The following is a 15,051-nucleotide window of genomic DNA, read 5'->3' on the forward strand; positions in this document are numbered from 1 at the left end:
TGCTTGCTTCCAGACTTGTGGTAGACCAGGGCTGAAAGAACTATGCATTTTATTTAATATTTAATTTTTCCCAATTACGTGCAAAAACAATCTTTAACATTTTCCCCCAAAGACTGAGTTCCAAATTATCTCCCTCCCTTCTCTCTCCTCTTATAAAGAAATGCAAGCAATTTAACATAGGTTGTACATGTATAGTCATGCAAAACACATTTCTATGTAAGTCATGTTGTGAAAGAAAATATAGACAAAAAAAGCCCGAAGAAAGTAAAGAAAAAACATTTTCAGTCTGCATTCAGGCTCCACCAGTTCTTTCTCTGGAGATGGACAGTATCATAACAATTGTCCTGGATCATTATTTTGCTGAGAACAGGTGAGTTATTCACAATTGATTATCATACAATATTTGTGTTGCTGCATACAATGATCTCCTGGTTCTGTTCATTTCATTTTGCATCAATTCATGTAAGTCTTTCTAGGTTTTTCTGAGAGCATCCTGCTTGTCATTTCTTACAGCACAATAGTATTCCATCTCAGTCACATACAACAACTTGTTCAGCCATTCCCCAACTGATGGATGGCTCCTCAAATTCCCATTCTTTGCCACCATTAAGAGAGCTGCTATAAATATTTTTGTACGTAAAGGCCCTTTCCTCTTTTATCTCTTTGGGATACAAACCTAGCAGTGGTATTGCCTGACCAAAGGGTTTGCATGGTTTTATAACCCTTTGGGCAAATGAACTATTTATAAAAACAGTAGGGCTTCTTTACTTTGATTCTTCTTTGTGGGGAGTACTGTGCTTTCCTGCTTTGACTCTCCTGGGCAGCGAAGTGGGGAGTTAGGTGACACAGTGGACAGAGCACTGGACCTGGAGTCAGGAAGATCTTTGTTGACATTCTGCCTCAAACAGACACACATTAATTGTGTTTGACCCTGAGGAAGTCACTTAACTTCTATCTTCCTCATGTGTAAAATAAGGATAGTAACAATACCTAGCTCATAGAACGGTAGTGAAGATTAAATGTGATAAAGTACCTTCTAAACCTTAAAGGACTGTAAAAATGCTAGTGTTGTGATTGCAATTTCCCCTCTACTGGACCACAGAATCAGAGGTAGAAAAGTTTAGAATGACGGTGGTGAGGTCTATCTCTGTAGCTGACTGGGAAAGAATGGATATGTAGGTAATGTTGAGGTCTCCAAGGTTGAGGGGAGGGGCTAGCATAGAGAGAATGTGAGCCATGTAATGAGCTCCCTGAGAAAGGGAAATGACTTGACATTCTGCAGATGGCAGAGACAGGATCTGGAAGTGAGTTATAAATGGACAGGGTAAACCTCCAAGTAGGAGAACAGTGGCGCAGGAGAGAAGGTTGGAATGTGACTTCCCTATGGGAATGTGGATTAAAGTAGATGAACTCCTGCGTGAGTCCATGCTGGCCTTTTCTACATGATATATTATTTTCTGGGTTGATGACTAAACATAATTCTAAAGGTGGACATGCTGAGGATGAAAGACAACTTTTCTGGACATTATATGTCCAATTAGAAAAGCAGGTGGCTATAACATTGGCATAAGAAGGGAAAATTTCTATATCAGATAAGATGATGACCCATAAGAAGACTGTGGTCTAAGCCTAGCTGTTTTAGCAGCAGACATGTGCTAGGAGCAGTTTGGACAAGGTAAAATGTAAAATGCCTAATTAGCACCCCTGAAAACTATTTTATGTTTTATCATTTAGTCATTTCAATTGTATCCAACTCTCTCTGACCCCATTTGAGGTTTTCTTGGCAAAGATACTGGAATGGTTTGCCATTTCCTTCTCCAGCTCATTTGACAGATGAGGAAACTGAGGCAAACAGGGTTAAATGACTTGCGCAGGGCCAAACAGCTAGAAAGTATCTGAGTCTCCCTGACTCCAGGCCAGCACTCTGTCCACTGTGTACATTTGCATGCGTGCTCCCACCCCCCACATATTTGCATTTGTTTATATTTAGGTTGCATGTCTACTTTTATATGTACTTCTCTTCTCCATTAGAATATAAATTCATTGTTTCATTCATTTATTTGTATCTCCACCACCTAGTACAATGCCTGAAAGTAGCAGGTGTTTAATAAATGCTTATTAATTCACTGATGTCCTGATGAAGTTTAATTATAAAACCTAGAAAATTGCAACTGTTATTACAAGTTAGGTTAGGAATAGGGACTAGACCCTATTCCTATTAGACCATGAGTTCATTTAGGGAATTCCCAGGTGAGGAAACTCCTCCTCCCAATACTAGGTCAGTATTTTTTAAAAAATTACTCAGTCTTAGTTTCCTGGGACACTGAGAGGCCAAGTGACTGATCCATGGTCATCTAGTCAGTTTATATCAGATTTGAGCCTTGAACCCAGGTCTTCTGGGTTTCAAGGCAGCTCTCTATCTACCATACCACCCTTCTACTCAGTTACAAGTTAAATCAGGCCATAAGGAGGAATGTGCCATTTTCCAGGCGGCCCATTTCACTTAGGGACAGCTCCAGCATAGAAGGATCTTCCTTATATTAAACCTGAACTGGATTCTCTGTAGTAACTTCCACATCTATTGCTACCCATTTTGTCCTGTAAGGCCAAGCAAAACAGACCTAATCCCTCTTTCTCCACAGCAGCTCTTTAAACATCTGAAGCTGGATAGCATGTCCCCTCTAAATCCCTTATCCATGAGAACAACGCCCAGTTACTTTGATCTCTTCTTATATGCTATGACCAAAAAGGGCTCTACCATAGGCAGCCTTCTTCTGGATGTTCTGTGGCTTATCAAGGTCTTTCCCTAAAGTATGGCCATGAAAATGAAATATAATCCCAATTGGTCCAAATACGGCACAGAAATAAATCTGGGAAGGCCAGGGAACTCACAATAGAAGGCCTCGATTTTCTCAGTAAAGTTGGAGAGCAGCTTGTCTGCTGAGATGAAAAGGGGGCTGGGGTGTTGAGAGAGGAAAACATTGGGAGTAGTTACTTCAACAATTATGATAGTGTCTATCTGGGGAAAATAGGAAACAGCGTGAATCCAAGGATGTAGTAGCGAAGACCCAATTCAAAGAAATTTAACTCAACGTGCATTTATCAAGTATAAGGTAAGGTGCCAAGCATAGAAGCAAAAACAAGACAAAAAAATAAAATAAAAAATCTGTGTCCTCAAAGAGTTTAAATTCTTCTGGCAGGACATAACATTCACATATACATGATATATAAATACACAATACATACACACACACATATATAATACACACATGTACACACATACACACAACACAAACTAGAAGGTGGGATGTGACCTGAGTCCTGAAGGAAGATCAGGAGTTAATGATGTGGACATAATGGATAGAGGCTATTCCAGGGACAGGGGACAGCTGTTGCAAAGGCTTGGAGGCAAGAGATGGGATGTCAGGCACAGTAAACAGCAAGAAGGCCACTCTGGTTGGCTGAAACAAAGAGTATTTGAGAAGGAGTCAAGTGAAATCAGTGTGTAAGTTGGAGCGAGTTCTGAAGGTGAGATAACATGAATTTTTTGTGGACCCAGTCTGCATGCTTGCACAATTTCCTCCAGCACTACTCAACAATTCAGGAATAGAAGTAGAAAATTCTGGCAAATAGTTGGGGGCTTGTCATGGTATGAAAGCCGGGAGGGCGAGGGATTCAAGGGTGGAAGATGGTGCAAAGTTGTAGGGCCACTGTGGAGTGTTAACACTGGGAACAGAAGAAAGTAAGGACAGAGCAGGGGTGACAGACTAGGGGAACAGGGAGGGGGTGAAGATGTGATGGGAATGAATAATAAATTTAGGAAAAGTGAGACAGAAGGGAAAATAGGACAGATGATTATGATCAGAATGAGTAATTTCATTGTTCAAAATCAGAGGCAGAAAAGTGTACAATGGTGGTGAGGAGGTCTCTGTGGGTAGCTGGGAAAGAATGGAAAGAAAGGTAATGTTGAAGTCTCCAAGGTTGAGGGGAGGAGTTAGGATACAGAGGGAATATGAGTCAAGTACAGCTCCTTGAGAAGGGCAAATGACCTGACATTCTGCAGATGACAGGGATGGGATCTGAAAGCATACTGTAAATGGACAGGGTAATCTCCAATTAGGAGAATGATGGTGCCAGAGAGAGGGTTGGAAAGTGTCAGTGAAGACTACAAGGTATTTCTCTTCCTCTTGGGCAAATGTGTCAGCCCCTACGGGTTTTGTGGTAACAGAAGGCAGGGCTTGTGTCTTCACAGATGATTATTTTGGTCCAAAGGGCCTTGTGGTAATGAAGCCTCATTTTGGGGGAGTATGGGGTGGAAAGAATTAGCAAATTACTAAGAACTGGACCACACAAATGGCCAGATTGAATTCAAGCCTTGCAAGTTCCGTAGTGGCAAAGGATAAAACTTTCCCAAGAGTTACTTTGAAGGTAGAAGAACTATTTAGCTTTCAGTTGGTCTGGATGATGAGAGATCACATGAAAAGTTACAGAGTGAAGATGAAAGTAAGGAAATGATTGATAAGGAAAACTTCTGAAAAAGACTGGAGAGATCCAATGATGCAAGGGGTTAAACTCTTTGGCAAGAAAGTTAAACCATGGCAGAGTGTGGGCACATGCCTGTTATCTCAGCTCTCAGGGAGTCTGACGCTACTGGATTTCTTAAGTTTGAAGTTCGGAGATGTAGTGGATCAAGTTCATCAGGTATCCATTCTAAGATCAACATTAATTATTATGAACCCCTGGGAGGAAGGGAGTACCATGTTGCCTAGAAAAAGGCACTTTGTCCTAGGTCAGAACAAAAGCTCTTATGACAATTAGTGGCCCTCAAACTGCACTTCCAACCTAGACAAGATAGAGAGTCCCAGTATTTATTTTAAAAAAAATTCAACCTCATTATCCAAGACTGGAAGAATGGAGCAAAGGATTTATGAATCCTTTGATTCAGTGGAGATTTTTGAGGTGTGGAATAGTGGAGATGAAGGAATCATATGGGAGGGCCTCAGTTTTCTCAGTAAAGTAGGAAGTGAAGTCAACTGCTGAGAGAAGAGTATTGGGAATACATTTAGGGGATTGGGGGAGAGGGGAGAGATTTGAAAACATTAGGGTTATCATAAGATCAGCAGAATTTAGAGTTGGAAGGAACCTTATAGATCATTGAGTTCAATCTTTTGCACATGCTAATGAATTTGGGATCACAGAAGTAGACCTGGCAAGAACTGAAGTCATTATTATCATATCCAAACCCTTTATTTTCTAGATGTGGAAACTGAGGCCCAAACTATTGACTTACTTAAGGTGACAAAGGTCATAAGTGGCAGAGAGTAGATTTGAATCTTGGTCACCTGACCCCAAATCTAATACTCTTTTCACTAGACCACATTGCTACTTGGCTGTAATTCTCTTTTGTCTTCTAGTTTCTTTTACAGAAAGAAAGTCAAGGTTAATACGATTTATTAACTTTTATGGTTGATATGATTTATTAGTTCTCCTGTAGTATGACCACTTCTTGGTCATTAAACAAAGATCTTATATTCAGAGTACCAATTAGGGGTTATAGATGGTTTTCAAACTGTATAATTCTTAGCTTGCTTTCCCTATGCCCTTTTCTTCCATTATGACATTGTTATTGGAAAAGCAGAAGGCTGCAGAGGACTGAGAACTCAGTCACCAGTCATCTTTGACAGAGCCCCTTCCTCAGGCACCATCCAGGAGCTGCTGGTCACACTGTGGCTCACTGGATAGATCCTTGATCCCCATGACAAATGGGAGACAGGAAGAGCTACTCTTTTAGTAGACTACATAGAGAAGCGAGGGGATTCTCTCTCATTCAAGGAAGCCTCTTTCTTAGATATAGCCAAGGTAAACTCTCCCTTGAACTTCTAGAAAAGGAGGAAGGGGATTTCTCTCCCTTTCCTCCTCAGTAGTAGCTACAGCAGCTACACATACATGACAGAAGGTGTTTGCCATGTGAGCCTAAGACTGGGTCTTGGAACCCAAACTGTCCTTTCTGTTTTGTTTTTCTTTACCTAAACAGAGCAATCCTGAGATGCATTAATAGAAGCCTTAGCATCTACCTTCTGAACTCAGGGGTCAAGGAGTTCTAGAATTTTGTGCTGTTTGTTCAGGAGGAGATGCTCCTTTCAATGATAATTTTCTCATATAAGCAGGATGAGCCAATTAAGTCTGGCTGGCCAGAAGAAATGGACCTTGAGCTATTGCTTAGATAGTCAAACAGAAGTCAAAGTGAAACCTGTTGAGCAGTCCAACAAATCTCCCAGGAGTCTTTCCTATAACTCAGGAGCATATAAATAAGCAATGCATTACCGTTTCCTGTTTAAAATATTTATCAATGTACAATTGTTAGTATTTTGTGTTTTAAGCAGTTCTATGTGCTATAGGAAATAAAAAGCTGTCCCATACATGAAAACTACACTATGAGTCATACATAAGCTTAAAAGATTTTCCCTAAGTTTCTAGCCCAGGGAGAGGGGCATTATGAATGAGAGTACAAAAAAAGTCTGAATCCCCTTCTTTTAGAGATCAGCTCCCAAGGACCAAATATGAGCCACGTGAGCCCACAGCAGACAATGTCACGTGTGTAGATGGAGTCTTTGATGGGAAGGAGTACCCCTAGGGCCACAGATAACATCTGGTTCATAAATTTCATGGGCTGAGGAGTAATCATATAGTGGTCAGCCTATTTTTTTCTTTTTAAAAAATTATATATTTTTCAAGCAGTAAAAAACTATCTCTCCCACCTCAACTCTGCCAACTGAGGACTAAAGAAAAACACAGTCTATTACAATCATGTATAATTAATCAAAACATAACTTCATATTGACCATACCCATAAATGTATGTCTCATTCTTTACTCAGAGTCCCCTGCCTCTCTATCAGGAGGTGGGCAGCATGTTTCATCATGAGTCCTCTAGAATCATGATTGGTCATTATGCTGATTAGAGTTTTTTAAGTGTTTCAAAGTTTTTTGCCTTTCCACATTGCTGTCATTGTATAAATTGTTTCCCTGGTCCTCTTTACTTCATTCTGCATAAGTTCATACAAGTCTGCCCAGGATTCTTGGTCAGCCCATTGTTAAGTATCTGTGCTGGCTGATCCTTGGCAAGCTAGCTGTCAGTCATTAGGACTGTACTTGACGTGTTTTCATTATGAAAGAACTTCCCAAAGTTTGTGCTCTTTTGTCATAGCCCTCAAGAACCTACAGCCACCTCCAAGTCATAATTGGCTTTCAGAAAGGGAATAGGTAAAGGGTTAAGAGAAGTACTAGGAGAAAATATTAATAGGAGACAAAGAGACAGTCAGTCCCTAGTGGTCCTGAGATAGAATTCTCCACGCTTTTAATTTGGAGAGAAGAAGGTTCTGTGACTCAAGATTGAGTGAGAATACTGTGCATCTGCAGAATATGTACACAAGGAACACTGGTTTGGTCAGGAAGACTGACCTAGGGATCTAGGTGGTGTAGTAGTTGGGCTTGGGGTCAGAAGACATTAGTTCAAATCCTGCATCAGACACTAGTTATATGACCAGGAAAGTAAGTTAATTGCTCTGTGTTTCCTCATCTGTAAAATGGGCAGGTTGGACTCAGTGTCCTCTAAGGTCTTTCTGGCTCTAAATCTATGCTTCTATAGTCCACAAGAGCATAGTACAGAGGGAATGAGTCTAACAAGAAAAAAAAAAAAAAAAGAACAAATTACAACCAGAAACTATACCAAGAGCTGAGCAGAAAGATGTGGATTCTGTGTCTATCTAGGTCTGCAGATGGAAGGGAAATCCCACATTCTGGGAAGTGTTCCCAGATGAAAGGGATGTCTCTACTTACGCCAGGTGAGATGTAGCAGTGTCCTGAGCTGAGCATTTATTTCTGTAGAAGATGCAACAGCCCTGCTGGAAAGCAGACAATTTCTTGAGACCTGAGATAGTCAGTGAAAACCATTCATGCCTGCTGGAGAAAGAGGAAAACCTAGACCAAGGTTGGGGAACCACATGTGGCCCTCTAGGTCCTCAAGTGAATCCAAACTTCACAGAACAAGGAGCTAGGCAATAGAGCTAGACAAGATTATAATTCAATCTATTTAAAGTATCAAAATATCAAAATATTGAGATTATCTAGAAATAATAAGCAAAGGTAGAAATGAAAGGGAAATGGTGCCTCCAGACATCAGCTCATATCATAAAGTCATAGCCATCAGACCTAGTAGGTACTGGCTAAAAAATAAAAAAAATAGATTAATGGAACAAACTAAACAAAGAAGAATAAAAAAGAATAAAAAAACCCTCAATAGCCTACTGTTTGATTAAACCCCAAATATAACTTACCTAGAAAAGAATTATCTGTTTTATGAAAATTATTGGGAAAACTGGAAAGCAGCCTGGCAAAAATTAGGCTTTGACAAACATCTTACACCATATTCCACAAAAACTCAAAATGGATGTGACCTGAATATCAAAGATTATACCATAAAAAAATGAGAAGATAAGTAAATTGTTAACTTTAACACCTATGAGTTGGGGTTGAATTTTTAAACAAAGGATAACAGTAATTATAAAAGATTTAAATAGATCACTTTGATTACATTAAATTGAAAAGCTTTTGTATAAGCAAAATAAATGCATCTAGAGATAAGAAGGACAAATGGGAAAAAAAAAATCCTCGGATAAAATATAAAGATTTGATATCAAGGATAAATAGATACCTGTTCGTCAATAAATATTTATTAAGTGACTACAATGTGCCAGGTACAAAGTACTAAGTGCTGGGAGTACAAAGAAAGACAAAGGCGAGTCCCTGCTCTCAGGGAACTCAGGGTCTAAAGAAGGAAACATACAAACAACTACACACAAAAAGATATACATATATATATATATATTATGAAACAGAAATAATTAACAAAGGAAAGGTGCTAGAAGGAAGGGTGATTGAGAAAGGCTTCCTGTAGAAAATGAGATTTTAGCTGGGATTTGAAGATGAGGAGGGAGAGTATTCCGGGCATGGGGGATAAACAGAGAAAATGGAGTGTTTGGAATTGAGCGTATTGAAGAATAATAAGGAGGTCAATATCACTGGATTTCAAAATATATGGTGAGGTGTGTGTATAAGGTATAAGAACTTTGGAAAAGAGCACAGGGTGTGCCGAGTTATGAAAGGTTTTGAATGGAAAAGAGAAGATTTTATATTTTATTCTGGAGAAAATAAGGAGCTACTGGAGTCTACTGACTGGTAGTGAAAGTGTGTGGAAAATGATCAGATCTACATTTTAGGAAGATCACTTTGCAGCTGAGTAGAGGATAGCCTGGATGGGGAGACATTTGGGCTGAGGTGATGAACCAGCAAACTCTTATATATCGGTTCAGATGATGAGGTGATAAGGAACTGTATCAAGATGATGGCAGTATCAGAGGGAAAAAGGGGGTGTAGGAGAGAGATTACAAAGAATTACAAAGGTAAAATTGACAGGCCATGGCAACAGGTTAGAGATGAGGGGTGAGTGAGTAAGGAGTCAGGGATGACATTCAGGTTGTGAGCTTGGGTCACTGGGACAATGGTGATACCCTCAACAGTCATAGGGGAAATTAGAAAATTCCTAAGAGCAAAAACCATTCTACAATATGCAAACTGTCCAAAAACATGAATTAACTGTTCTGAAAAGAATAAATGCAAACTATTAACAATCATATTGAAAGAATGATCCAAATCATCACTAATAAGAGAAATATAAGTCAAAAGAACTTTGAGGTTTTGCCTCACTCTCAGAAAACCGGCAAAGATGTCAAAAGACAAGAATATGGAGGAATACGGACGTCTTAATGCATTGTTGGTGGTCCTGTGAATTATTACAACCATTCTGGAAAATAGCTTGGGATTATTCAGATAAAGTGACTAAAATGTCCATACCCTTTGACAAAGATAATTACCATTAAGCATAAATCCAAGGAAGTGACTAACAAAAAGAAAGACTCCATTTACACCACAATTTTGATGGCAACACTTTCGAGGAAGCAAAGAACTGGAAAACAAAGTAAATATCCACTGATTAAGGAGTGGATAAAAAATATCCATTCATGAATTTAATGGAATATTACTATGTTGCAAGAAACAACAAACATGATGAATATAGAAAAGCATAGAAAGATATACAACTTAACTGATTAAAAGTTCTTGAGTTTTAAAAAAATCAACTTTGCAAGTGCTGGATCAGGAGGCATGGTTAGATTGAAGTCTGTCTAAAAAAGATCTGAGGGTTTTAGTGCACTGAAATCTCAAAAAGTCAGCAGTGTGGTGTGGAAGCCAGGAAAGCTAATGCCATCTTGGAGCGTGTTGAGAGGTAGAGCATCCAGGTGATTTCGTTGTTGTTCAGTTATTTCAGTTGTGTCCTACTCTTTGTGACTCCATTTGGAGTTTTTTTGGCAAAGATACTGGAGTAGTTTTACATACGAGGACAACGAGGTAAACTGGGTTAAGTGACTTGCCCAAGGTCACACAGCTAGGACAGTGTTTGAGGATAGATTTGAACCAGGAAGACGAGTCTTCCTGATTCCAAGCCAGGCATTCTGTCCACTGCGCCACCTAGCTGTTCTGATCAGAGAATATCTGGAGTACAACAGTAAAACTGGAGTATCGTATTCAGTCCTGGGTGCCACAATTTAAGAAGGCCATTGATAAGATGGAGAACATCTGAAGGAAGTCAACCAAGATGGGGAAGGGTCTTTATTTCTTGTCATTTTGTTTTTGCTGTTTGTCCTTCATTCTCAAAGAGGACCAATGACCTCATAAGTTCAGAAAAGTTCTTGTCATCTGAGGATTGGTTGAAGGAACTGGGGCTATATGACCTGGACCACAGTGCGGGATACAATTTAATAAATGTTTCTTGATTGGGATTGAGAAGACTGAGGGGGGACATAATAGCTATTTTCTAGCATTTGAAGAACAATTCCATGGAAGAGGGATTTGGTTTGTTCTGTTTGGCTTGAGAGGGCAGAAACAGAAGCAATGGGTGGAAGTTACAAAAATGACATAGGTTTAATATTGGGAAAAAACTTGTTAACACTTAGAAGTCTAAAAGTGAAATGGGTTAGCTTGAGAAGTGGAAGGTTTTCTTTCCTTGGGGTTCTTCAAGAAAAGGCTGGGGGACTACTTGTCAAGTACGTTCTAATGGGAGTTCCTTTTAGGTACGAGTTGGTCTACATGACCCCAGAAGGCTCTTCAAACCTTAAAGTTGGTGAGTCTATGACTCAGATGGAACACCACAGAGATTTGTCCTTGGACTTGAACTAGCTGACTTTTTTATCAACAACTTGATAGAAGGCATAAATGATATATTTATCAAATTTGAAGATAACGCAAAATGGAAAGGGGGTTAAATTGAAAATCCAAAAAGACCTCAACAGTTTAGAACAATGAGTTGAATCTAGACATGTAAAATTTAATGGAGATAAATGTAAAACCTTAGATTTGGAAAAAAATTAACTTTACAAATACATGATGGAGGAAGCATGGCTATACAACAGTTCATGTGAAAAACCTCTGGCAGCTTTACTGGTCTCCAAGCTCAGTCTGATTCAGCTGGTCAACATGGCAGCCGAGAACGGCTGTAATAAGAGAGGTGTGTAGTCCAGAACCCCAGAGGTGAAAATCTTGTCACATTTTGCCTTAGTCAGACAATATCTGGGGTGTTGTATTCAGTCCAGGCATCCCATTTTAGGAAGAGAATGGATAACTGAATAGCATCCAGAGGAAGGTGATCTAGATGGCAAAAAGTCTTGAGTTTGGGCCACACAAGGGCTAGGTGAAGGAACTTGTGATATTCAACTTGGAGAAGAGAAGATTTATGCTGTCTCAAATTACTCAAAGTCTTTGGGGTGAAGGTGACTGTATTTGTTTGCCTGGTCCCAGAGGGTAGAAATGGGAACAGTGGGTGGAAAGTGCAGGAAGGCAGATTCAGTCTGATGTAAGGACAAGCTTCTGAATAATTAGAGTTGTGCTTTCACAGAGGCATCCAAGTAAAAGCTACATGTCCACTTTGGGAGATGTTGTAGAATTGATTCTTGTTTAGCTACTGGTTGGACTAGACAGCTGCTAAGGTCCTTTCTTTCTCAGAGATTCTCTATGATACAAGAAATGGGGCAAAGCAAGAAACAACAGAATTCAATAACTGGTTGGCTATTGTCTATACTATCACCAAGCTATATAGCCTGCTTGGTGGGTTGGCCTGCTTCAAGTTCTTCCCTACTCCAATCCATTCTCCACTGAGTCATTAAAGTGATTTTCCTAAAATGCAGGTCTGATTCTATCACCCAGTCAACTCCAGTGGCTCCCTATTGCCTCAAAAAGCAAAGACAAAGTGCTCTGTTGAGCATTCAAAGCCCTTCATAACCTAGTTCCCTCCTACTTTTCTGGTCTTCTTACACCTTAGTCCGGTCACCTGACTGCTCCTTGAACAAGACATTCCATCTCTTGGCTCCAGGAATTGTCTCTGGCTGTCTCCCATGCCTGAAATACTCTCTCTCCTCTGCTTTAACTACTGGCCTCCCTGAATTTCTTTAAGTCGCCAAATCCTACCTTCTATAGGAAGCCTTCCCTAACCCTTTCTAATTCTAGTGCTTTCCCTCTGTTAATTATTTCCTATTTATCTTTATATAGCTTGCTTTGTATACATTTGCTTTCATGTTGTCTCCTCCATTAGGTTGTAAGCTTCTTGAGGACAAGAACTATCTTACATCTTTTTTGTATCCTAAGCACTTAACACAGTGCCTGGCACATAGTTGGTGCTTAATAATATTTACTGAATGAAAGAATGGATATTTAGGACAAGAGGAGTGTAAAAAGTGGTTCAAGATTTTAAGCCTGGATAACGGTTAGGAAGTTAGAAGGAGCAGCTTGGGAGGGAAAGAGAGTGAACTCAGAGTTAGGGAAATGTGGGCTTGAATTCTGTCTTAAGACACTTGTTCTAGGAACCTAGGTAAATAAATCACTTAGCTTCCCTAAGCCTCAGTTTCCTCATTTGTAAAATAATAGCACCTACCTCACTGAGCAGTTGTCTAGATTAAGTGAAATAATGGATGCAAATCATTTTGTAAACTCTAAACACTAGATATAACTCTAGTGGCCCTACCTGTTATCATTAGCATCGCCAAGCCTGAGTCTGAGGTGTTGCCAGCACTGACTTTGATCTTAAATAGATCTGATCCCATGGATGTGGGCATTCCTTTCAATAGTCAGGTCTTTTTGCATAAATGTAAATTTTTATACATAAGATATATTTGAATCTGATTGTGCCTGAAGATGAATTATAATATGCCTCCAACAAGAATGCCCACCTGAGATCAGAGAAGTATAATCCTCTCTGATTTGTTGTCATTTAACCATTTTTCAGCCATTTCCAAATCTTCATGACCTAATCTGAGTTTTCTTGGCAGAGATATCTGAGTGGTTTGCCATTTCCTTCATTTTACAGATAAGAAAACTCAGGTAAACAAGCCTACTCAACTCACCCAAGGTCACTGAGCTAGTATATGTCTAAGGCTGGATTTTAAACTCACAAAGAAGAGTGTTCCTGACTCTAGACCTAGTACTCTATCCTCTGCACCGACTAGCTCATTTAAAGGCAGTATTTTCTGAAGCATGGTCATTGTACATCCTGAAGACATAAGTAGAGAAGAAGAATCAGTCACTAGAAACCCGTGATCCAGTGTGTGTTGCTTGATGAACCAGCCTGTGGATAGTTCACAAGGTAATGGAGTTGGGGAATATGAGGGAGTAGGACTTTGGAGGTCTCTGATTCCCTCCTCCTCCTGAGTAACTGTATGTTTTGTAGCAGAAGGGAGTCATAGAGTCATATATTTAGAACTGGCAGTTAGGTGGCACAGTGGATGGAGTGCCAGGCCTGGAGTCAGGAAGACTCATCTTTCTGAGTTCAAATCTGTCCTAGATACTTATTAACTGTGTGACCCTGGGCAAGTCACTTAACCCTGCATGCCTCAGTTCCTCATCTGTAAAATGACTTGGAAAAGGAAATAACAAAACATTCCAGTATCTTTGCCAAGAGAACCCCAAATGGGGTCACAGAGATTCAGATATCACCGAGCAACACTAAAAAGAGCCTCCGGGATCATCTTGGCACCTTTGTCCCATTGATGTTCATGCCTTGCCAAATTCCAACCCTGAATTGCTTCCACTATCTAACTCCCCCGCTCCTTTACACAAACTCAACAGAGTTGGAGGAAATTATGCAACTGAGTCCACAGTGTCTAGTAAAAATTTATGTTATCTAATCTCAACTGAGCCCTTTTACTCCTTCCTAATTGATTCTCTAACACACTTTCCACAGAGACTCCAAACCTCACCACAACCCCTTTGTCCCAAGCCTCCCAGCTGAGAACTTCATTTCACACTTTACTGAGAAAATGGAGCCCACTTGCTGTGGTATCCCTCCTCTTCTCTATATTTTAAAATCCCTTAACATTCGCCATTGCTTCCTCCTTTACTCCAATCTCCGAGGAAGAGCTAACCCTTTTTCTCACCAAGGTCAGCCCCTGTACCCCCAGTCCCCTCCCCTCCTATCCTACCTGATTCCTTCTCTAATTTTCAGCCTCTACTAGCTGCTTACAAACATGCCCAAATCTTGCCCATTCCTTTAAATACCTTTACTAAATCCTACCATACCTTCAGTCTATTCTCCTATACCTTTCCTCTCTTTCTCAGTCATCTCCTAGAAAAAGCTGTCTGTACTCAGTTTCCCTACTTTCTTTCCTCTCGCTTCTTAACCCTTTACAAACTGGCTTCTTCCTCATTCAACTGAAAGTACTCTCTCTAAAGTCTCCTCTGAATTCCCAGATCTGATGAACTTTTCTCAAACATCCTCATCCTTATCAACCTCTCAAAAGCACTGAGAATTGACCATGTTTTTCTCCTGGATGCCTGCTCTTCTCCGGGTTTTCAGGACCCTGCTCTCTCTTGGTTGTTCTTTCATCTTTCTAACTTCTCATGCTCACTTTTTTTCTAGTTCATCATTCTTGCCATACCCCCAACTCTAAGT

At 40.0% G+C, this 15,051-nt stretch overlaps 1 protein-coding gene across 1 annotated transcript in view; it reads right to left on the reverse strand.

Annotated features, from left to right (window-relative positions):
* NRG2 (neuregulin 2) overlaps positions 1 to 15,051 on the reverse strand; it is a 244,802-nt gene that overhangs the window by 83,018 nt on the left and 146,733 nt on the right.

This window comes from Notamacropus eugenii, chromosome 1 (assembly GCF_028372415.1).
Source record: "Notamacropus eugenii isolate mMacEug1 chromosome 1, mMacEug1.pri_v2, whole genome shotgun sequence".
NCBI classification, from domain to species: Eukaryota; Metazoa; Chordata; class Mammalia; order Diprotodontia; family Macropodidae; genus Notamacropus; species Notamacropus eugenii.